Source organism: Podarcis melisellensis (assembly GCF_964234715.1).
Source record: "Podarcis melisellensis genome assembly, chromosome: 3".
Classification (NCBI taxonomy): Eukaryota; Metazoa; Chordata; class Lepidosauria; order Squamata; family Lacertidae; genus Podarcis; species Podarcis melisellensis.
In genome coordinates, this window is record NC_138530.1 from 91,610,550 (window position 1) to 91,635,845 (window position 25,296).

Sequence of the window (25,296 nt, forward strand, 5' to 3'; positions counted from 1 at the left end):
CTAATTCAAGAGGCCCCAAACATGTTTCCTAGAATCTTTACCAAAGTATATCAGGCAGAAATTAAGTTTATAATAGTATCCCAAAATTATTGTAATGGTGGGAAATAGTTTGAAAACTAATGACTGTTCCCGGGGGTGGTGGATGGGGAGGTTGTAGAAATTGAAAATGGGTCATTGGTACAGCTCAACTTCAGGTTATGACACTGGAAGTGTAACCCCAAATATTTAAAAGATGTTCCAGGGTCAGAAAACTGAAATCTCTTTCCAAAACTAGTCAATTGTTTGGGTTGATATCATACCCAGAGCAGATCCAGTGAAATTTAATGAGATGAAAGTTCCTCCCTTTATTTCAATGGGTCTGAGTATGGATAACATTGGCTATCATCAATGCTAATTATTTATAGGCCTGACCCAGGATATTTTGGCCTTTGGCTGATTAATATTCTATTGGCTTTTAAAAGTGTTTGAGAAAGGGAGTTATTATTTTGCTCTGTTTTGTTTTTGTTCTAAATTATTTATGTGTGCTTTTATCTTGTATTTTTATCTTGCGAACCGCCCTGAGACCTTCGGAAGAAGGGCAGTATATTAATACAGTCATTTGTTGTTGTTTAGTCATTTAGTCGTGTCCGACTCTTCGTGACCCCATGGAACAGAGCACGCCAGGCACTCCTGTCTTTCACTGCCTCCCACAGTTTGGTCAAACTCATGCTGGTAGCTTCAAGAACACTATCCAACCATCTCGTCCTCTGTCGTCTCCTTCTCCTTGTGCCCTCCATCTTCCCCAACATCAAGATCTTTTCCAGGGAGTCTTCTCTTCTCATGAGGTGGCCAAAGTACTGGAGCCTCAGCTTCAGGATCTGTCCTTCCAGTGAAGGGCTGATTTTCTTCAGAATAAATAGGCTTGATCTTCTTGCAATCCATGGGACTCTCAAGAGTCTCCTCCAGCACCATAATTCAAAAGCATCAATTCTTCGGCGATCAGCCTTTATGGTCCAGCTCTCACTTCCATACATCACTACTGGGAAAACCATAGCTTTTACTATACAGACCTTTGTTGGCAAGGTGATGTCTCTACTTTTTAAGATGCTGTCCATGGACAAAACTCCATGGACAAAGACAACAGACAATACAGTCATACCTCGGAATACGCTTCAGGATAAGTATTTTCAGGTTGTGCTCCACGGCAACCTGGAAGTAACGGAATGCATTACTTCTGGGTTTCACTCCTTGCGCATGCGCCGACGGTAAAAATGATGTCACGTGCATGCGCGGAAGCGGCGAAACGCGACCCGCGCATGGACAATGGAACCCAGGGGTGCAAACTTGAATAATTTTTTGTGGGGGCCCAGGTAGGGCCTGCTCTGCAAATTCAAACACATGATACAGTGCACACATTTGATTTGAATGAGAATGCCCATCAACTTTGTGGTGGCCCAGCTCCCTCAAATATTTTATTATGTGGGCCGAAGCCCCATGGCCCATAGGAATTGGCTCCTATGATGGAGCCTTGTGTGACAGTTGCAAAGAAAGAAAAGAAAATAGCTGGATCCATTTTTATTCTAGGGGGAAAGTACAGGTCAATAGCCAAAGGTCCAGCTGTGTTTGCTTGAAGCACAGTCAGGCAACAAAGGTGCGTTCCTTGCAAGCTGACTATGGCAACCACTCTGTAGACAATCTTCTGCACACATCCATGAGAAATAGTTTCACTCACTGTGGGAAACAGGAAATTGCAGAAGAACATTCCTTTAAACAGTTTCTGGGGAATTACTGCTTTGAGATTACCATTATTTTTTCATGAACAGGACTGTAAATATGTAATGGAACATAAATATTTTGTATTTAGACTAATAAAAAATTCAACCACATAAAAGATGCATGTTCACTAAAAAATAATTGGCTTCTGTCGCATCATGTAAAAGGCAACAGCATACAAGCCAACTGGCCATACAAGAAGTCAAATATTTATAGAGCTGGACAAATACCATCAGTTGGTATGGATAGGGGAAATTTCAAGCTGTATTTACAACCATTTCTTTAAAAAGAACCAACGTGTCTTACTTATGGAATGTAACATCCAAGTCCCACTATTTGAATTGCAAGAAATATACTATTTCCAAGTGGGTGGGTGTTAAAAGAAGAAGAAGTAATGTTTGGGGGCAAACTTGCCTCAGAGGTAGTGTTCTTCAAGACCGGTATTACTCCCTCCCTTCCCACCATCATTGTGTCAAGGGGGTATTTCACTAGTCATTTAAACTGAAAGGGTCCTTGCATTGCTTTCTGCAGCCAGAGAGGGCTCATAAATGTGGAGTGGGGGCAGTGGCATTCCCCCAGCAGGAACAGTTTAATTATTGCAACGTGTTATGTACAGGGCTGCCTCTGAAAATGGTTCAGAAACTTCAGCTAGTGCAGAATTGGTCAGCCAGGTTAGATAGGTAGATAGATAGATAGATGATAGATAGATGATAGATAGATAGATAGATGATAGATAGATGATTGATAGATGATAGATAGATGATAGATTAGATAGATGATAGATAGATAGATAGATAGATAGATAGATAGATAGATAGATAGATAGATGATAGATAGATAGATAGATGATAGATAGATAGATAGATAGATAGATAGATAGATAGATAGATAGATAGATAGATAGATGATAGATAGATAGATGATAGATAGATAGATAGATGATAGATAGATAGATAGATAGATAGATAGATGATAGATAGATAGATAGATAGATAGATAGATAGATAGATAGATAGATAGATAGATAGATGATAGATAGATATAGATAGATAGATAGATGATAGATAGATAGATAGACAGATAGAGAGATAGATAGATAGATAGATGATAGATAGATAGATAGATAGATAGATAGATAGATAGATAGATAGATGATATAGATCTCCCCCTCTCTGGTCCTGCACCAAACATGCCTCTTCTTCAGGGCTTACACCATCTTAAGATCCACCAGGCTGGGTCCCAGTTGAGCCAAGATGTTGGAGATATGCCGGCATATCTCCAGCTGTACCGAAGATGATATCCACTCATCCCATTGCTCCCTAAATCTTGTATATATACATTTTTTAAAAATTGTGTGCTGCAGGTAAATAAGCAAAATACACAACCATTAGTGAGTTACAATCTGCTAAACCCATAAATCTAATCTTAGATGATGACAGATTAGAAAAATCCACAGATGTTCCATTTGCTTTTATTTGGCCATTAAAATTATTATGTTTTTGTATCAGAATTATCCATCACATTTTTGTGGTTGCCTGTATTAAAACAAAATTGATACAATACGGAAATATTTGGCAGGGCTTCTCCAAATGATGAGCCAACTAGAGCCATATATCAGCATCCCACCCTGCATGATTTTATGACACTCATGTCTGTGTGGAGGACCACCAGTGGTCTGCATCTATGATTAAATCATTTAAACACACACACACACACACACACACAAAAAAAAAAACTGGGCCATGTTCCAGCAAGCTGTGTAATCTTCCAGCAGATAATCATATTTGCATTCAGAGGTTCCACTTAATGATTCTTCCACACCCTCTTGCCCTGATGCAGCAATGTTTTTCAGTACTTAGCAATGTGAAAATTGCAATGGAACTGTTCATGAACCACCAGTCTCATACACATACTATATTGCCATGATGGATCACAGTCCCATATGCTAATACTGTAACATCAAATTAGCACTCAGCTTCATGGAACGTAAAGGACAAGCATATTTGTGCATTATTACTTTACAACAATATTTTATCTAGAAATAGGCTGTTGTTGCAGTCTCCTCAAAGTGTGGAGAGCAACGTATCACTTGACTAACTCACCAGATGATTGATTTCCTGCCTTTCTAAGCTGCCCTGTCAACACAGTCATTTAATGTGCTTCCAGAAGAAAAGGATTTCATCAGGGAAATGTAATGAAATGTAGAAAGCAAAGTGCAATAAACAATTAGCACTTGTTGAATTCTGGATAACTTGGGAAGAGCAATGTGCATTACTATTGTTCAAATATGTGACATCGGCACTAAATTATATTCGTGGATCTGTTGCTTGGGCCTTGCTGTTCAAACAGATCCAAGAATTTCCTTCGATGTGCCAACCACCAGGATCATAAGCAAACTCATCAGCTTCAGTGTTGCAGCTGTCCAGCACATGTTCTTTAATGTGGTTTCTGAAAAAAGAAGCAGTTCGATCCTCATAACAGCAAGACTCTGTATCTAAAGATGGCACAGTTATGTATAAGATACAGAGTCTTGCTGTTATGAGGATTCTAATTTTGTCTGTCTGTTTGTTTGGTGTCTTCTCTCTCTCTCTCACACACACACACACACACAAACAAACACAAACAAACACACAGTGAATCTGTACGATGTGGGGAACATGGCCAACCCTCAACAAAATTTAGGGATGCGCATGCCGCATTCTGATATGAGTCCCAATGTGGTGCAAATCTGACCTGCACCTGGGCCCCAAATTGAATTGCTAGTGGGGTGGTCTTGCACAGTTTAATTAGAGTTTTAAACATGTAGTCAGGAGGGGGTAGAAGCAGTAATAGTTGGCAGCGCAGCACAGCATTGCAAATCTGGCTTTCCAATGCCGCATGCTGCTGCCAGTTACCGAGAGGAAGAGAAGGGAAAGGAGGAGACAAGGCAGCAGGGAGCTGAGTGTGATATGGGCGCAGTGGCAGGAGCATTGGATTGGCTCCACCACACACCCTCACCTAGCTCCCCACTGCCTTAAACCTCCTCTCAGCAACTAGTAGTAATGTGCAGCATTAGGAAGCCTGCTTAGCAACACCCTGCTACCCACTTTCAGCCTCTACTGCTTCTCCCAGGGTAGGGTGGGAGAGGGTCCCAATGCTCTCTTCCAGGCTTCCATTTCTGGAATAGAAATCATGGCAAACATGCAGTGGGAGACAGCAGAGAAGTGAAATAGTTTCTTCAACCCAATAATAAAAGTGTATGAAATTCTACTCCAATAAAGCAACTGGAAAGAAATGTGATTTAATATCAATGATATACAGTGGTACCTCGGGTTAAGTACTTAATTCGTTCCGGAGGTCCGTTCTTAACCTGAAACTGTTCTTAACCTGAAGCACCACTTTAGCTAATGGGGCCTCCTGCTGCCGCCGCGCTGCCGGAGCACGATTTCTGTTCTTATCCTGAAGCAAAGTTATTAACCTGAAGCACTATTTCTGGGTTAGTGGAGTCTGTAACCTGAAGCGTATGTAACCTGAAGCATATGTAACCCGAGGTACCACTGTATGCTTTACTGTGCAATGCTGTGTTCTGATTTGAAAGCCTCTCATTTTTGCAGCATAACTGGTTGGGGGACTAAGGATGTCAAGTACTTGGTCAGAACACAATACAGGGCCATCAGGCTGTATTTGGTTCAATGTCTCACAAGATTTCACCAGTCACACTTCACTTTAGATATAACTTCAAGGGTGATAAGTAATAGGTGAGTGCACCAACCACAATATTCATCTGAGTCAGCACTTCAGAAAACAGTCTCTATTGGTATGAGGCACTTTGAAGGTTGGCTCATTAGATGCAGGGTCCATTTGAAACAACTTCACACACACAAACACACTTCATTAGGACAGTTTTTAAAAAAAAAATGGCTGTAACATTTTCCTCATTTTGACAGAAGTGGATGGAATTTGCAGGCAAGCAACATATAAGCCCCTCCGAAAAGGACAAAGCCTGCCTATTTCATTTTAATTTATTTATGTGTTTATTTCAAAAAGTATTTCGATGAAATTTTCAGAAAAGGTCACCCCTTCTGAGGATATGATACCTGAAGATTGACCTGCAAGAGAATTGCCCATATTTTTTGTGGGAAATTACAGACACAAGGGAAGTACTACTGGGTAAGAAACCTGCCAAATTGCAGAGAAATAAGCCCAGTGGTTTTTTATATTAAGGCATATTTAAATTTGTGGGAAGAACTGAATTTTGGTTGTTTCATTTTTATAGAAAGCCAGATCGGTCTCCACATACCTAGATCCCAAAGTAAGCTTTTGCCCTTGTAGGTGAGACTGACTAGGAGCAGAACCAGCTTGAGATTCTCCTCAAGGAAATTGAGTTTAACTATTTGAGCACCCTTCTCTTTTCCTCAAATGCCCATATAGTAGACAGTCTTTAGGAGAGTTGGTTCCCAAACCATATAGCACAAGCATTTATTTTTAAGACAGCAAAGGGAGTTAATTCACTGAGGGCACTAAATATAGTAAGTGATCCGATAGTGCTGTTCAATAAATGCTGCACAATAAGCGGTGCTTGAATGTGGCAATGGTGAGATGTCAGGTTAAAGGGAGTTCCTTAGGAAGAGGGATTGGTTGCTAAACCACTCTGGGAACTGTAGCTCTGTGTGGGGCATAATTGTCTCCTAACAACTCTCAACACACTTAAACTGCAGTTCCCAGGATTATTTGTGGGAAGCCATGACAGTTAAAGTGATGCTGTAAAGTGCTTTAAATATATGTGCTGCAAGTGCGGCTGAAAATTGGCAGCAAAAAACAACAGTACCAACAGCACCAACCAGGTCCATAAGGGTGCTCGTTGTTCAGCGATCCACCACTATATGCAACCATGCCAAAAATGGATTCTCCATGCTCCTCCTCGTTGAGGCTCAACATTCACCTCCTTAATGTTGCTGCAACAATGAATACAGTTCCTAGCTCTTTGGCTTGCAGCGCAGCGTCCCTCCCATTGCCCCTCCTCTAAAATTCCTAACCTTCATTCTTTTCATTTGCACTGCTTACTCTTACTGCATTTACCGGCTTGATTTTACTTTGGGGAGTGAACCGCCCAGTTTCTGATTACTTTGTTTTCTAACCACTGAGCTCTGCAAAGGAAATAATAGTAGTTTTCCATTCTGGTTATAAAAGGGCAGAGTAACCCCCCCAGATAAAACAAATAGCAATTCCGAAAGTCTTCTGGGGCTTGCATCATATCCTTACATGAGTTCAATGGACTGAACAGAAGGTGAACTTTGATCCATGTCTGCTCCTTTGCATGCTTGGTTACAGCGTTGTTTTGAGTTACGGAAAAGGAAGTGCGGGAAGAAAACACTGCAGCAATAGCCGTCCACAAAATAAAAGGTGTGAGAATTTTGTAGGGAGCTGCAGCATTTTTGTACGACTTGTAGCTCCCCTTTGCAGATTGAAGGCGGCTCGCTCTGTCAACCAGCCAGGCATTTGCAGAGGCTGATAGCGATTAAGATATTTTACAAGGGATGATACATTTTAAGAAATAATAAATCTGGCTCCCCAGCTGGTCACCATCTGCGGTACGTTTGATGTGAAATAATCTACATCGTTGCTGTATGGGCTCACACAGATGACGCAGGCTCCTACTGGCTACAAGGGGAGATGACATCACAGGAGTGTCATGAAAGCCCTGTGCTGTGTCCAGAGGTGAAGAAAAGCTCTTCTGTCTCAATAGTAAAAGCCCTTTTCGCTTCAGCGTTCGTGTTGGCAGCACAGTGGCTACTGCCAGAACTTTGAAGTCCATCAACTGTGGGATGCATCTTTAAAAATTCAGCTGCCGCTGCACAGGCTGCAGGGAAGCCAACCAGCTAACCTAAGCCCAGTCAAGAGTTGGTATGGTGGGCATTGGTTGAGGGCTCACACTCCAGCAAGGAACCCACTGACAAGAGCAGGCATCCCTGGTGGTTTGCTTCTACTGCACTGACCTCTCTCCCCTCTCTCTCCTGGTAAGCAACTTTGACCCGCCTGCCATGAAACTAGTGCAGCAGCTCTGCCCCATCCAGTGAGCTGCATCTGCAAACTACTAGAAAGGGTGCTATTGGAAAGGCATACTGTATAAGCTAAACTCTTTCCATTTTGAAGATGCCTATTGCAAGATGCCTCGTGAGAGTCCCATGGGCTGCAAGAAGATCAAACCTCTCCATTCTGAAGGAAATCAGCCCTAATTGCTCACTGGAAGGGCAGATCATGAAGCTGAGGCTCCAATACTTTGGCCACCTCATGAGAAGAGAAGACTCCCTGGAAAAGACCCTGATGTTGGGAAAGATCCCTGGAAAAGACCCTGATGTTGGGAAAGATCAAGGAGAAGGGGACGACAGGGGGCGAGATGGTTGGAGAGTGTTCTTGAAGCTATCAACATGAGTTTGACCAAACTGCGGGAGGCAGTGGAAGACAGGAGTGCCTGGTGTGCTCTGGTCCATGGGGTCATGAAGAGCCGGACACGACTAAACGGCTAAACAACAAATTGCAATGTACCTGAAGGCTACTGGTGTAATTCAGTAGACATACCAGGGGTGCCAACTTGAATAAAATATTGGGGGGTAATCCCCCCACATAATTGATCATGAAACATGGCACATGAATACCATTTGCTCATCAACTGGGGGGTGGGGCTCAGCCCCCTCAAATATTATATGGGGACACGAAGGGACCTTGCCCCCTAGAAGTTGGTTCCTATGAAGCATACCAAAATGCCAACCAATCCCTGTCTGCATTGCATTATTATTATAGAGGTTAGCCGTGCATGTAATATATTCCAAGATCACCTTTTTCTGCAAGCATAGCATACCAGCCAAGAAGGCTGCCGTATTAAATATTTACATATAGAAATTCCATAGATGTGCCTCTGTAGACCACATGGCTAATTCGGTCAGCGTTTGCTCTCCCTTATCTGCACTGCATCTCACAGTGCTGTACCCTTCTATGTAAAGCCAACACAAGAGAAATCACAGTTCTTCAATCAAATATAAAAACTACGGAAGATAAAGCGGGGGGACACACAATTATGAGATGAAGAGATCACTGTCTCATTTATTTGCTGATGAAATAACATATTTCAACTGGGAACATATTTTCTAAGATATTAGCAATATTAAAGACAAATATTTAATATATAACCTACTCATATTACTCATGATTTCTTTACATGATCCCACTCATCTTGAATCTATTAAAAGCTGTTAGCATTTTAACATCCAACTTCATCAGCTACAGGGCTGGGAGAGGTTTCAAGCAAAACATGGAAATGTTGAAACGATTGCCTTCCGATCTTATCTAACTTTTGCACTAATTAACCCTGAATTAGGAGATGGAGTGGGATGATCAGAGATCACTGCTAAAAGGCTGCTTTGGCATAGGATGTTGCAGGAAGAAATTGCTAATTTTGAATTGTTTTTCATCAACAGCCTCTCTCCCTCTTTTTAAATCCAATCCTTCTTCTAAGGAACATTGGGTTTTCTCCCCCGTTGTACTTTCACAACATCCATGTGAAGTCATTTGGGATAATAAGGTCTCACTGACTCACGCTAGCTACTACTTTCCTCAAGAGTTCATCTGTAAAACCTGTTTATCAAATGATTTAAAAGTCCGCTTAACCTCAATGGTCAGGTGAGGTTGCCCAGGTCGAAGATCTGGCAGCCAACCTGGGAAAGACTGCCTGCCTACCTGTGGAATGGCCAATGGCAGGCCAGCCTGGGGGCTGGGATTCCCTGGGGGGGCGAGCCCAACCAGCCAATTGGGTCCACCCCCAAGGGAATAAATTGAGGCCAGGCCAGCATTCCTCCTCAGTGTTGCTTGATCTTTAGGACATACCAATCAGTTTCCTTCCATTTTCAGTTCCCAGTAAAGAGCAAAGCTAGATTTCACATGCAGATTTGAACATATTCCTGATGGTTTGTTCTTGTTTTGAAAACAAAAGCAGCTTGTGATCTTCAGGAGGGACTGTGGCAGTGGGTTGCTTAACTCTTCCCTCGTGGACATTTTGTTTCTCAATTGCATCCCTCCTCCCCACAGCTACCCTTTACTGACTTACCCTTTGCTTTCACGAGAAGCATGAAGGCAGTCCATGAGCAGCCTGGGATCCCTGCAACTTTTGAGGAATGTGTGGGGCAGGGCTCTTTTGCGTTCTTTTTTATTCAAGGACCACAGTGTGGGTGCCAAGCGGACCTCTCTGGAGAAGGCATTATACAATTGGGTCGCTGCCGTAAACAAGACTTAGGCACCAACATCACCAAAGTTGGGTTCTGGAGATTATCATAGGGTCCAGCCAGCTATATATGGACGGAGAAGAATCTTTTCATAAACCAATGAGGGCTTTGAAGATTAACAGCAGAGATAATAATCCAGCAGAGATGTTACAGCAAAGAAGGAAATTGACTAGAACCAAACCACTGGCTACACAAAATCGAAAAGCCAGTGTGTTGTAGTAGTTAGAGGGCTGGACTAAGATGGGAAATCCGTCTCAACCACAGCTACCTCACAGGGTTGTTGTGAGGATTAAATACGGAGGAGGAGAACCATGTAAACTACTTTGAGCTCCTTGGAGGAAAAAGCCGGGATATAAATGTAAAGAATAAATGAATTAATTCAAAGCGCATTTGCAGTATCCCCTTCCAGCTTATAGGAAGATTATTCATTAATTCATTTATTTCTTTGTATCCCATCCATCTTAGCTCAGTTGGCTAGAGTGTGGTGCTGATGATGCCAAGGTTGCAGGTTCTATCCCCGTATGGGTCAGCTGCATATTGCTTCATTGCAGGGGGTTGGACCAGATGGTCCTCAGGGTCCCTTCTGACTCTACAATCCGATGATGCTACGATTCCCAGAAGCTCAGAAGAGCAGTTATATACTATGTTCTTCTCAAGCTTCTTTGTAAGGTGTGATTTGCTCAAGGGCACAGACAATGCTGCAAGGCTGAGAAAGGCTTTCCATGCCCATCTCCCTGGCCCAGTTCCAAAATTCAAACAAGCCTTAGTTGAGGTAAATAGTGTAAAATCAAAGTGCACCTCCCCCCCCCCTCCAAGGGACATGGCAGAGGGAAAGCTGACTGATGTGCATCGCAGGCAACGGAAGTGTAATCCTGCCTAGTGAGAAGCACATGTGGGGCCACAGGGGACTGCAGGCGAAGGCTAACACTGAGAGATCTCTGTTTGCCGTAAGCATTTCTTTAACATATACTATGATAATTCGGAGGAAAAGCTTATCCCAGAACATTCTACCAAGGGTGCACAGTATGTTCAATAAATGTTGATGTATGTACATTAGTTATAACATAGCTCAAGGCAATGTATTCTTAAATGAGGTGTCTCTATCAATCTTGTATCCCCACCCCCCACCCCAGAACACTGAACGCAAGCTGCTGCAAAGGCTGTTCTGCTCCAATAAATGCTGAAGCCATTTGCACGGGAGCAAAGCAATGCATTTATTAACCAAGATTAACATCGTCCAAGTTTCCAGGGTTAGGAATTCAATTGAAAAATAAATGCCTCTTTGCATTACATTAGCACATTTTGCGATGAGCATCATGAACCAGTCGAAGCCCCCACCCCCCACCCCCAATGCTCCAGGTCGCTGGGTTGTGTCCCTCTTAAACAATAGGCAATTGACTTTTGAGAGCAAATGACTTGTAAGTTCCATTTTCAAAACTGCCAGGGAGAGTGTCATGTTGCAAGGCATGAGACCCAATCTTAACAGATGCATCAGCGATCCGAAATTTCAATCAGATGATTTCATAGACAGAACCAGAACCTAGGGAACTCTGGGTTTTGGAGAAAAACAGCAGCCACAATTCAGCATTGTGTTCTGCATAGATAAGCCCCTTGAATCTAGAGCTTTAAACTCATTGCTTTCAAACAGACGTAAGTGTGCCTATGCTGGATTCTGCCAGTAAAACATCATATACCTACATTGGCTCACAGTACATTTCCAAGCACAATTATTGGTGCTGACCTTTAAAGCCCCAAATGGCCTTGGCCCTGTATACCTGAAGGAGCGGCTCCACACCCATCACCTGGACACTGAGGTCTACCTCCAAGGGCCTTCTGGCAGTTTCTTCACTGCGAGACATTGAAGCTACAAAGAACCAGCCAGAGGGCCTTCTCAGTAGTGGCGTCCACACTGTGGAATGCCCTCCCATCAGATGTCAAAGAGATACAACTTTTAGAAGACATCTGAAGACAGCCCCATAGAGGGAAGTTTTTAATGTTTAATGTTTTGTTATGTTTTTGTATATGCTGGAAGCAACCTAGTCAGATTGGCCGGGTACAAGTAATATTTTTTATTGATTATTATTATATCCAGTGTCATTTCTGGTCAAGAGGTCTTTAGATTCCCCAAACTAACTGAAGTTTCTTTCAAGCACGAACCAAGCAGCAAAGCAGTGACTGGATACAGTAGATCAGAACAACACAGTCAGACGCAAACAAACATTATTTCCTTCAGAAAAAATACATATATTAACATAGAAAATAACTGTTTGGGCTACAATCCTATGATCAGTCCTATGATACATTCCTATGGAAATAAGCCCTGTTGAACATAAGGGGCTGACTTCAGACTAAACAAGCATAGGATTGCGCTGTGAAAAGAACACAAACTCTCAAGTTGTGACAAATTAAGTCTGTAGCCTTTTAGCCTGCAGAGCCGAATTGTGTGCATTTGTATAGTGGAACCACAGATACCCCCTCTTTTGGGGGGAGAGTATTATTATTATTATTATTATTATTATTATTATTATTATTATTATTATTATTATTATTATACTACCCTATACTCGGAGGTCTCAGGGTTCACAGAGTGGGACAGGCTTTGACCCACAATGCGCATTTCATACCCACCCATCCCTCTTCCCAAATTAGAAGCTAGGGGAGGCACAGATAAATTGTGAGTTGTAAACTCTCTCAGCTGAGCTGGAAGTTACACAAAAGGCAACAGACCCATCCTTCTTCACCGCACCAGGACACTCACAGGCCAGGAAGTCATAATTATACAAAATAAGGGAGAATGAGCAGATATTAATTATGACATAGGAAGCTTCCCAGACAGGAAATGGCAATTAGAGTCAGGATCCTAGACATATTGGCAATTGCTCCCTAGATAGCAAGGCAGTGGCTCCTACAGACAGGACAGCCTAGAGCAGTGTTTCTCAAGCCTGGTTATCCAGCTGTTGTTGGACTACAACTCCCATCATCCCTAGCTGGCAGGGCCAGTGGTCAGGGATGATGGGGACTGTAGTTCAACAACAGATGGCGACCCAAGTTTGAGAAATACTGGCCTAGAGGCTTGCCTTGGAGAGGCATGACTTTAGAGTTGCTGTGTCCCTCCCTGAGGCTCAGAACCTGAGAGCTGATATCCACCAGTCAAACGATTTCTCCTTCCTGTCGCCTCAGTGTTTTGCCTTATCACTTCATGTAGTTCTTTGAAGGTTGTGATATAGTTACCCACTTGCAGGGCTAGTGTGCATGTTGACCCAGAGATTGTTTGTATTTCAGAGACTAGTATGCAAACCAAGGGGCAAACGAAGTTACCCATAGAAAGGTTAGTTCCTCCATCCATTAAATGTAGATGGGATATTGCCTTTCATGGGAATGTGCAGGACCAATACACAAAGACTAAACTGCAGTTTGGGACTACATCATTCACCAGTGATGTAGACCGGTGTGCACCATAATAATAATAATAATAATAATAATAATAATAATAAAGTTTCCAGCATTGTGTTATTCCCAGAGCAAACTTACAGCGGTTCTCACCCTGTGGGTCCCCAGATGTTGTTGGACTACAACTCCCATCATCCCTGAGCTTTGGCCTTGCTAGCTAGGGGTGATGGGAGTTGTAGTTCAACAACATCTGGGGACCCACAGGGTGAGAAAGGCTGCTTTAAAACAAGTCCCCCATCAAGGACTTGGAACACAACCAAGCAAGCCGCAGAAGAGCTTGAGAGTGGGAACGGAAATGAAGAATTAGACTTCAGACTAATTCCATTCATGCAAATGGAAGTTGTAAATATAATTCACCACAATACGTTTCATTCCTCCTCAGTGCAGGGAGAACCAGGTCTCCTAATTTACAGAGGACACTGCTCTGACTGAAGGAGTCCTCTGTTTGAAGGGCTGTGTGGCCCAAATCCAATGTAAAGATAAAGAACTTTGTAAATGGTTGTGGCGATTTAGCATTCGGTAGGAGGAAAAGAGACTTAAGGAACAGGCACAAGCCTCATTATGAAGAATTCCCTCCCCAGTTCCCCTAGAATGATTCACAATCTGGGCAGAAAATGGTGACTAATAGCCACTGAGTGGATCTCAGCTACTGCCTGAGGCACCAGAATTGAATTTTAAAAGGTTTAGGATAGAAAGATCACCACTGTAGCTGCTGCTGCCACCACTACCACCTCTATCCCTACAAATGTTTGAGGAATTTCTTTCCAGAAAGGACACTCCCCTGGTTTCAGAAACCCTGCATTTCACTCCACCGGCTTCCAATTCCAACTTTCGGCTCAGCTCGGCAGACACAAAAACTTGCCCTGTTTTCCTCAGTGAGATGCTGGTGGCTATGTGCTGTTTCTCAGCCTCATGTGCCTCACAGTGTTGTCTTGAGGATAAAGCAAGGAAAAACCCAGCGCATACCAACCTCAGCAACTTGGATACAAATGCGATGAAAAATACTTCCATTCACAGCCAGTGGGTGCCTTCTCCCTTATCCTGTGATTATAAAGCCACACAGTATACTTGAACTATAACATGCAAACATGGCCCTTGGTTCTTAGGATTCTTCCGCCACAAAAGCTCCACTATTTGGAAAATGAACGACTCCATTGTGAGCTGCTGTATAATGAGGTGGCCAGCAGCTGCTTCCACCCATGTGAAAAATGACTCAGCTGAGTTTCACTGATGTATATAAATGTCTGGGGTGGGACAACGAGACTCAGTTAAAGATCATTCTCACTTTCATGAACTCTCTCTCTCTCTCTCTCTCTCTCACACACACACACACACACACATCACTGATAGCATGCTGTCTCTCTCCAGCTGCCCCAAAATAGTATGTCCTGAAAATATTTCCTATGGTCCATGTTCTGGAAGTATAGTCAAAGGGCACTCTGGGTTGTTTTGTTGGATTCTGCATCCGTCTTTGGATACAGTGGTACCTCTGGTTATGTACTTAATTCGTTCCAGAGGTCCGTTCTTAACCTGAAACTGTTCTTAACCTGAAGCACCACTTTAGCTAATGGGGCCTCCTGCTGCCACCGCGCCACTGCCGCACAATTTCTGTTCTCATCCTGAAGCAAAGGTATTATTTCTGGGTTAGCGGAGTCTGTAACCTGAAGCATATGTAACCCGAGGTATCAGTGTATGTGAAGAGAGGCCTGCTTAAACTCCTCTGTGGTGCTTGTTTTAAAAGGAACTAGGTGTCAATCAATTTCAACACCCCTCAAAATGAATCTGTTCCAATTCATGCTCCACCCTTTACAAAATGAACCAATTTTGTTCCTGTTCAGTTCACAATTTATTCAGACCACCTTTGGCAAATTTTCTCAGCATCCAGAATGTTAGAAGCCACTGTGCTAAAGTGCAAAGCATATTTAAGAAGACAAAGGAAACATTTTTTAAAAAACTCACAGTGAAATGCAAATTGTTTATTTCCTCACAACAACTATCTTTAAGTTTAAAGAGTGAAAAATACATGAAGGGGAAAGAACTTGAAGATGAAAGTTCTACCCCAAAATGAACTTAATTCACATTCCGTACACCTGGCAATTATGGGAACTACTTTTAGGAGTAGGTAAGATATTTCAGTGAACTTTGTTGAACCAAAATAGTTTATTCCAAGGCTTTGTCTTGTATGGTAGCCACATGTTCTCAATCCAAAGGTAGAAATCCAGTTTAAACGTAAAGAACGATAAGAAGGTAAGTGAAATATACTTGGAGTCCTGCAGTGATTTTATGCTCTTTATTTCAGCTTGTAAAACAGTGATCGAATTTCCCCCAAAACCTCAGGCTTTTATATATATTCTTTACACAATGAGTCCCGTCTGATTGGCTGATTCTGCTTCCCTCCTGGAGCCTGATTGGGCTGCTACTGCAGGCCAATCAGTTGTTGTATTCTAGGGTCCTACTTGCCTATTGTTCTAAGATCCAAGCTTAATACATAACAGAAAGGTTTCAGAAGTTAAGTACCTGAACGGATGAATGAGTAGCAGTCACCTGGCCACAGTTTACCCTACTTTGGAGAGATGCATTGCATTTCTATTTCAATTATAGTAGTTATTTCTAAATTTGCATCCATACCCAAATCTCAAATGTCTCTGGCTCACTATTGAGCTCATCGGTGGGGGGAGGGGACTATAAGTATACTATAAACACATTAGACATCAGGCAGGTACCATCCCTGCTCAGATTTGGCCTATTGAAATCAATGAAGTTAGCCATATACACTAACATTACCAGTGGGTCCGCACAGATCATGCCCAGCTCTAAAGATTTTTAAATATATAATAAATTTATGATTTTTAAAAGGTTTTTTGTTGTTAAAAATAACTGAATGGCATTTCTTCTCTTTTATGGTATTTGCATGCTGTTTGTGATGTTTTCTTTCTGGGCTGTTTTCTGAAGAGAAATAACCAAATGTAAAAGCATCAATCAATCTCCCCCCTTTCCCTGTGCCCATTTCTTAAAATGGGAAATTTTTGAAATGGAAGTTCCCAAATCTGGTTCGTTTTTGCTTGCTGTGTGGGCTTTGTGGGTTTTTGGCTCAGAGCCACATTTCTGAAATTCTTTGAAGGATAAAGCAAGTTCAAAAAAATATACATGTGACATGGTTTCATACAATCAACAAAAACTGGCCACCAAGTACATTGGAAAAGAAATTACCAGGAAATACAAAAAAGATTTGTTGACTGGGCAGGTGACCTGTGTACACTGAGATTACAGAAAAAAGAGAAAAGCCTTTTCATTTACTCTTAATATAGCATCCTCATCCTGTTGCTTTGGCACTGACATAGATTAATACTTTGTTTTCCTCTCAGGAGCTGGGTTAAATCCTGCTTAGCCTTTGTGAGAAAAGGACTTTGTGGGTTTTTTTAATATATGATTCTCGCTTACCAGTTTGATGTGTGTGTGTATGTATATATATTCCAAAAGTGCAGCAGGAGCTCTGCAGCCTTCATACAACATTTTTTGAATATTCTTTGGTATTCGAACAATGTGTTTCAAAGGCCTTATTCGCTTTCCCGAGGGAATGATGTAGGCCATGTCTATTTCCTTCTTTCTGGATGCTTTTAGAAACAACAACCACAATTTGAATGAGGATGACTACATGCAAAAGATGACATGTCTTTTGTACTTTCATAGTAGCGTTGGAAGAAAAACAATAAGTGGAAGCAATCACTCCTTCTCATCTGTTTCTCTTCTGAAGGCTGGGGCCAGGCCATCCTTGGTTTTCAACATCGTGATATATCACCAGCGAAACATTGCGATTTACCAATATATCACGATGTCTGAAATAAGGATGGAGCTATGCAGAGGCATTGGCTGGCTTCTCTGTGTTCCCCGTTGTGATTTTTGCATAGCACGCGGACATCATGATTCGTGATATATCGCCAAGTCAAAAATAATGAAACCGATATTACAATATGGACTTCAAACCGGTTTTGGACAATATTGCAATACATCTCCTAGCCCTACTGCAGCCATATATGACACAGCATGTGTCTGAGTAGTGTGTAATTTCCCCCTCCCCCTCCCCCCCAAAAATGCTTCATTCTTTGGCCATTTAATGGATATGGTGATGGACTTTAGGGTATAACCGAATCACTTTTTGGAGTGATCTGTTCTGCATGGCTTCAGAGTTTTCTTCCATGGACTTGCTGGCGGTCATTCAAGCAAGAAATTCCCAGCCACCCAGGCTGTAATCTGAAATGGAAAAGCGGTGGAAGGAGAGGGGTTTCTTAACTGTCGCTCCTCCCCCAAGTTGGTTTTACCACAAGGAGGGGCAAAGAAATGTGGATGATGTGCCATCAAGGGATACACAACATGGTATTGTTGGTCTACGGCTCCTATGATCACTGTCCATTTGCTATGCTGTCTGGGGCTCGATGGAAAATGGAGGGAAACAACATCAGGAAGCTTTTAGGGAAGTTTTTAATGTTTAACAGACCACTGTATTTTAATACTTTGTTGGAAGCCGCCCAGAGTGGCTGGGGAAACCCAGCCAGATGGGTGGGGTATAATAAATTATTATTATTATTATTATTATTATTATTATTATTATTATTATTATTATTGTGTCCATCACCCATCCAAGCTGATGGGCTCTGCCCCAATGGACGTAAGGTTTTTCTCTGCTCAGAACTGGCAGTCCTCTATGCAGGGACTGTGGGAACACTCTCTGTGCATGCATTTTGAGTGCAATGTGCATTGGTGCACTTGGTTAACTGGAAGCACTTCTTACTTATTGCAGGCAACAAGGCAAGTGCCTCATCAAAGATAGATTTAGGGCAGTGTGACCAGTTTCCCCAACAGGAGGGTGCAGGAGCCAACGAGGCACCTTCCCGCCTCCTTTCCAAAGTCTAGTAAGTGCTGGGTTTGGGGAAGAAGGCGTGAGGGCTATGACAGGGTCCCAGAGTCTTCCTTCCTCCTGCTCAAAGCCTAGCTTTTGGAAGGAGATGGGAGGGCACTAGGGGCCTACTAGAGCCTCATGCCTCCTTCCCAAAGCCCAGCACCTCGCTTAGCTGGCTTTGGGAAGGCAGCGCAAGGGCTGGGTGGATGTTTGTCAAATTTTGGCCTCGTATAGAGGACCATATTACCAAGGTCCACCCCAGCTCAAACCCAGAGTAACAATCTTCATGCATGAAATGTTTCCATCGACTTCAGTTACACAGGGGTGTAAGCAGAACAATCCATCCATATTTGTGGTATTAATTCAAAACCCCAAGAAGTCCATGAGAGATGGAAGACCAAAAAAATAAAATAAAAATGAGTTCAACATAAGCTTCACAAGCATGGATATTGCATAGTTCCCAAAAGTGAGTCCTGATTCAGATATTTAAATGTGGTATATGCACTCTAAGAATTACCATTATTCATTTCAGGAACTCAAATGTCAAGTGGCTTCAATCAGAACAGCCTACTTACATTCATGCCCCCTTGATGCACAAACCATTCATCCAAAAATGTATCTAAGTTTGTGTTTGTTCTGGAAGAACGCAAAAGGCTTTGAGGCGCATACAGAGATATATTTCACAACCATTCTGCATATGCGTACACGCACGATACGCTGTGGATAGTGGTACCAAAACATCAGAAACTCACAGATATTTATTTTGGCTTTTTTATTTATTTAAAAAGTGATTAGCTTCAGCCAGGCCTGTGCAGAGTTTGTCTGAGGCCCAGGGTGGGAGTCTTGCCCATGAGAGCCAAGACTGTGGCATCGCTGCCCGATCCGATCTGACGCTACACGATAGTATGCAGTAAAGCAGGTCCAGATTTTACTATCAAAGGCTTGCACTAAGTCCCTGATTGGTTGGGAGGAAAAGGGCATTCTTGCAATGACAACATAAGCCTAGTAGCAGGCCGCAGTGGAGCCCCCTGGCCAGCTTAGCTCTCCAAGGCCCTGAGCAAGTGTTCCCAGTTGCCCCCATTCTCATACCCTCCAACATGTTCAGTCCCCAAACCAGGGCACAATTCTTTCCAGCCATGCTCCCATGTGAGTCACACGACCTGTGCAAGATCCCAGAGCTTTTCGGGATCATACTCTCACGACACCCCAAAACACACGCCTTTGGCTAATTTAACAATCTATGGCCTTTAAAACTGGGCAGTGGTATTGTTGTTGTTTGTTACTATGCTACGTATGTATTTTTTGTGGTTTTATATTGTAAACTGCCCTGTGATCCTCGGATGAAGAGTGGCATAGAGATTTAATAAATAATAATAACATACCGAAACAAATTAAAATTACCTCAACTTTCTAAGCACCTGGGTAGGCTTGTGTACAGTACAGATGGGTTCTCTAACTAAAATAAAGTGGGCGGTTAACACTTTTGCTTTCCTCTCAAAACTTACCTTTTGCTCCTTAAAATTGAAATTTTTAGGGGGTGGGGTAAAGAAAATTAAATGTCCACGCTACTTTCCAATCAAATTCCCAAAGTTAATTTAAAAAAAATAACAACCAACAAACAAAACAGAAACAAAAAACATTTTATTGTATCTTATTGTTGGTTGTTTTAATGTTATTGTCATCTGCCCAAGGATTTTAATGAAGAGTGAGAAATACATACATACAGTGCTTTTTTTCTTTAAAAAATGTTTAGGGGTACTCTCCTTTTGACTCAAGAAAATCACCATTTTATAGTACAAATCGGGGGAAATAAATACAGTAAATGGACAAAAGTACAAAGATTCACAAAATGTTTAGGGGTATGTGTATCCCTGTGTCCCCCCAGAAAAAAGCACTACACACACACACACACACACACATACGTACATACATACATACATACATACATATCATTCCTAAAAGAAGGGGCTCCTTAAAAATGGATTTTTGTCCAAAAGCTCGATGAAAAGAAAAATAAATACATCTTGCCTCTGGAAAGACAATAAGAATAGTTTCATGGCCCTTCTAAGGGAAGCGTCATTTTTGTGATTCTCTATCACTGCGATGGCATCCCCACCCCTCTCATAGCTTGTACAGGTACATATTTTCCACGTAGGCTCCATCTATTCACAATTGGACAGTCTGTCCAGTCTCTCTGAGATGCATTTGAGCACTTAGTGATGGGAAAATGCTTTTTAAAAATTCTTATAGTGGAAAGGCATTTCCCACCCACGTTCCGTTTTGAGTCCAAATGAATGAGGAAGAAGAGGATCAGCATAATATTCACGATGTGCAGTGCCAGGGATTTCCACCCACACGCTACTTTTGCTGATGACGCAGGCAAAATTGGCACTGTTCCTGTCTGGCACAAAACTACAACTTCATATAGGGTTTGCGCCTGCAGCAGTTCCTGCATGGTGGCATAAAGGAGGCACAGGTCAGATGGTGGTCAGGATGTACAATTATTAAAATCAAGTTCCAGTCAGCACTGGCCTAGGACAGTGGTTTTTAACCAGTGTGCTGTGGCACCCTGGGGTGCCTTGAATGATGGGCAGGGGTGTCGTGGGCAACACTGGCCTCTGTCCCTCTTTCCTTCTCTCCCTCCTCTGATGCCCTCTCATGTCTTTGCCTCCCGAAGGCTTGTGTGGCTGTTTGTTGCAACAGCTCCCCAGGCGAATGGTGCCTCTGGGGCTGGTCAGGGGGTGCTGGTTGCCCGAAGCTGAGGCGGCCTCAGAGTAAGCAAGCAAGCAGGTGAGGGAGCCCAGCCAGCCAGCCCTCCAGCCCTTGCTGTTGGGAATGGACAGACTAGTGGGAGGCCAGGCAGGCAGTCACTGCACTGGCCTTTCCTGGGCTTGCTGTGTGCAAGGCTTGTCTGGGAGCTGAGTGCCTGGCGCTGAAGGAGAATCTTTCCTCTGTGCAGGCCTCATGTCGACCTTTGGCCAGTCTTCATTGGGTCACTAAGACTGGGGGCATCCTCTTCCCAGGCCCCTGTGGGGCAGCATGAGGCAGCACTTCTCTTTGGGGCAGTGGGGTGTGCCGCAGAAAGAATGTAGTTGGTCAAGGGTGCCATGGACTCAAAAAGGTTGAAAATCTCTGGCCTTGTGGTACCAGCATGCTCTGCTAACAGTTACAGAACTAGATCTTGATACACATTCTTTCCAGTAACTGAAGCCTTAGTAATGATGGGTCTGAGATGTAGAAACTGTAGCTGACATCTGAGGCTCCATTCTTTCCATTTTTCAAGTATATATTGCTTTTCCTAAAAGCACAGGCTCATCATCATCCAGTAGATTGACTGAAGTTGTGCAATTAATGAGTTGCATTCACTGCCAGTTTATACAGCTGGGTTCCTGTTATACATTTGCTCAAGTGCTCAAGTTAATGGTTTTTAGCTAATGCACCCTTGGAGAAGGAAAAATGGGGATTTGGGGGCCTGTTTAAGACTGACTGCACAGTCAGGTTTTAGATTTGGGAAACCCATTCCTTCACTATAAGGATGGGCAAATCAATTTTGGTTTCTCTCGGTTACTCATTTTTCTAATCAAGTTCAGTCAACCACATTTCTGCATCAGTTTGTGATTTTAAAAATAAATAAATGCCTTCATGAAAATGCACAAGTTTTTTTATTGCACATTTCCCCTAATGTACACATTTTGAATCTGATTCTCCCCAATATACAAATTGTTTCAAGATTTCCCCCTAATATAATCACTTTTTCAGCAACAGATGCATTTATTTATTTTTTGCATACATCCCTTTAATAAATACACTTCTGTACTAAGCTGCAAATTTCAGATAAGTGCAAATTTCAGAGGATAGCTGTGTTTCAGGTCATGGATCATTTCAAGAGGTGTGAATTAGTTACCTGAAGCAACCTGAAGCAATTTTCTCCTTCAGGCTTAGTCACTAACACACCGCCGTCATCTGATGATGTCTATAAGGGTTCCAATTAGCTTGTTCTATCCGCTCTGGAGGTGATGTGCTGAGAAACATAGTCTACTGCTGATGGGAAGAAGGAGAAATAACAACAACCTGAAGATTTAAAACAAACATAGTATTGTGTTATAGCAAGATACAACCCCTTAATGCCATCACCAACTGCCACATTCAGGTTGAATGAACAATACAAGACAACACCCAAAACCGAGTGAGTTCTTAACTTTGCAGTTTTTAATGACTGATTCCACCATCAGAATTACCCCTCCTTGTCCAATGTTCCCATAGACTGTGTGCTTTAAAAAGAAATAAACTAAGACACAAACATTTAATTCATATATATTTTCATCTTTCCCTAAAGATCAGGAGAGTAGACTTGCAAACTTGTTGTATTTCACGGGTGCATATCATTCAACATGTGAGCCACTTTATTTAAATCCACGAGGGCTGCAGTCCTAAGGCTCAAAGGGCTGTTGACATTGCTTTGCTCATTGCCCTGCTGGACTGCCTAGAGGAGCACCAGTTTTTTCTTTCTCCAGAGGTTCCCCTTCCCCACATTTCTTTTGCACACAATTTCCTTCCTATTCTAACTAATAAACAGGATTGAATCACCTCAGCTCCTGGTCCAGTGTGATTTCCTTCCTTGTTTGTGGGAACTAAGAAGGTGTTGGAGCTTTCAGATCCATCCGACTTCTGGTCCTCCTCTGACACAAACACACCCCTTTTAGACCCTACCAGTATCAGAGCTCTGTGGTAGTTGCCACAGGGGTGAGGAGGAACCTGACATCAGATCTACCTCTCTGAGGTCAGAGCTCTCTTTCTGATCTCAGAGCATTCCTGGAGATGCTCTCCCAGGAATTGGAGGCTCACAGAGACTTTGGAGAACTTTTTCTAAGTATTGTTTTCATCATGTGCATTCTGTACTTCAGAGCTGGAATTTTGCTCAGGAGAAAACAAATAGCACTCTTCTAAAAAGAATACAGAAAGCCATGGGTTATAGAAGATCAGAATAATATCATCAGGGGGAAAGTATTAATGAGTCATCTGTTTCCGTGAATTACCCAAGCGTTCGCTGAAAGTGGAACACTTTCAACAACAAAAATCCACATAAGGCAGGCTTCAGAAATAAATGAGGGTTATGCAAGACTGGCAGGAAATAAGCTGATGAATCCTCTAAAATAATATTGCAACATATTTTGGCTCTCACTTATTGGTTGCTGTAGGATTTTCTCCTGAGTGAGCAACTGCTGAACCCCAGGCAGCTCCACACCATGGCTGACTTTTTAAAAGGTGTGTGTGTGTGTTGGGGGTGTCTTATGAACATATTTGTCAGGAAGGAGAGCTGTTGGCTAAAGGTTAGCAGTGAAAACACACACACACACACCACTATTCCCCAGTTGCTTAAACCAAACATACTTGCAACTGGGATGTGAATTCTGCATGCCTGATCTAAATCCCCCCCCCACCTCTCTCTCTCTTCTGAGCATTTAAATTTCACTCTAAAATAAAGAGTTACTTGTCATGCAAGAAACAGAAGTCCAAGGGAACTAGTTAAAGTGCAATGAAATGTGTAGAAAAACTCCTAATGCATTTTGAATTAGATCCTCCCTCCCATTCCCAGTGTGGCTTCATCCATACCCTTCAACATTTCTTTGAGGAAAATACACTGGTACCTCGGGTTACATACGCTTCAGGTTACATACGCTTCAGGTTACAGACTCCGCTAACCCAGAAATTGTGCTTCAGGTTAAGAACTTTGCTTCAGGATGAGAACAGAAATTGTGCTCCGGTGGCGTGGCAGCAGCAGGAGACCCCCTTAGCTAAAGTGGTGCTTCAGATTAAGAACAGTTTCAGGTTAAGAACGGACCTCCGGAACGAATTAAGTACTTAACCTGAGGTACCACTGTAGAGATATACCCTTCAGCATTCCTCCGATGAAAGTAGGAATAGGCAATGCTATTTTTCTTGATAAAGAGGTGCCAGAACTCACCATGAACACCTCCCTTGTTCTCCTATAATGGCAATGGTGCCCACCTGAGAGGTACCAAAGTTCTGTGAGTTCTGGCTGGGGGGATGGAGCCCTGGGGATGTCCTATTCCATACGCGCCAACATTTCTCCAATGAAAATAGGGACATCCTAAGGAAAAGCAGGACATTCCAGGATCAAATTAGAAACCAGGGCGGCTTCCATAATTCCAGGACTGTCCCTGGAAAATAGGAACACTTAGAGAGTCTGGCTTCATTACTTGCATATAGAATAAATCATTCCCAAAATAGCATGTTACAAAATAGCACACAAGCTTTTCAGTTCTCCAGAACTCTTCATCAGGCTAGATAAGTTGGAGGAGGGGGAAAGTTGACTGATGCTGCAGCCATAGAGTCTACATTTAGTCACAGTCTTGCAATGGAATGTGGCACGAGGTAGCAATCATTTAGCTTATTTATTACATTTTATTTAAATTTACAGACTATCCTGTGCCATAAAGCAATAGATTAAAACATAATTAGGGGGTGGCCACTAGGGGCGCATTGGAAGATGGCTGACAATAACATCTCTCTGACCCACACAAGGTAATTAAGAGGCTGTGATGAGGTCGAAAGACGAAACAAAGGAAATGGAAAGATTTATGGGAACTTGTGTCCGTTTGATGATATAACAGTGGACGATGGGTTTCGGGCAAATTGTAGCTGAATCTTATTAGTAACAGTCCCACCAACCAAGCTTCCATTGGAATTTGCTAAATCAATCATTCCATTATGTCTGATGTTGTTTTTTGAGTTCCAGGAAGAACATTGCAAATCATTTCAATACCCCCAGTGCTGCCCAGTTATATTGGTTGCTCATATTCACTATTAATCATACTGTTCTGCACAGCTGGAGCCGGAGTTTATGATCTGCTGAACTGCAAATCCACTTAATTACTAGCTTCTGAGGTGGGGAGGGGGGTAGCACAAACCTTTCACTAT

General features: G+C 42.5%; 1 protein-coding gene and 1 long non-coding RNA gene across 3 annotated transcripts in view; one reads left to right on the top strand and one right to left on the bottom strand.

Annotated features, from left to right (window-relative positions):
* Positions 1-25,296, top strand: part of LOC309367141 (craniofacial development protein 2-like) — a 476,702-nt gene that overhangs the window by 362,427 nt on the left and 88,979 nt on the right. The window lies entirely within an intron of this gene.
* LOC309367437 lies at positions 1,665-23,987 on the bottom strand. Of its 2 annotated transcripts, none has more exons than XR_014167173.1 (3): positions 22,942-23,987; positions 22,259-22,392; positions 1,665-1,710 (listed from the first exon to the last, which is right to left on the bottom strand). It is a non-coding gene; the product is annotated as an uncharacterized lncRNA (long non-coding RNA). The 2 variants fall into 2 exon arrangements; XR_014167174.1 differs by lacking the exon at positions 1,665-1,710 and adding an exon at positions 20,046-20,803.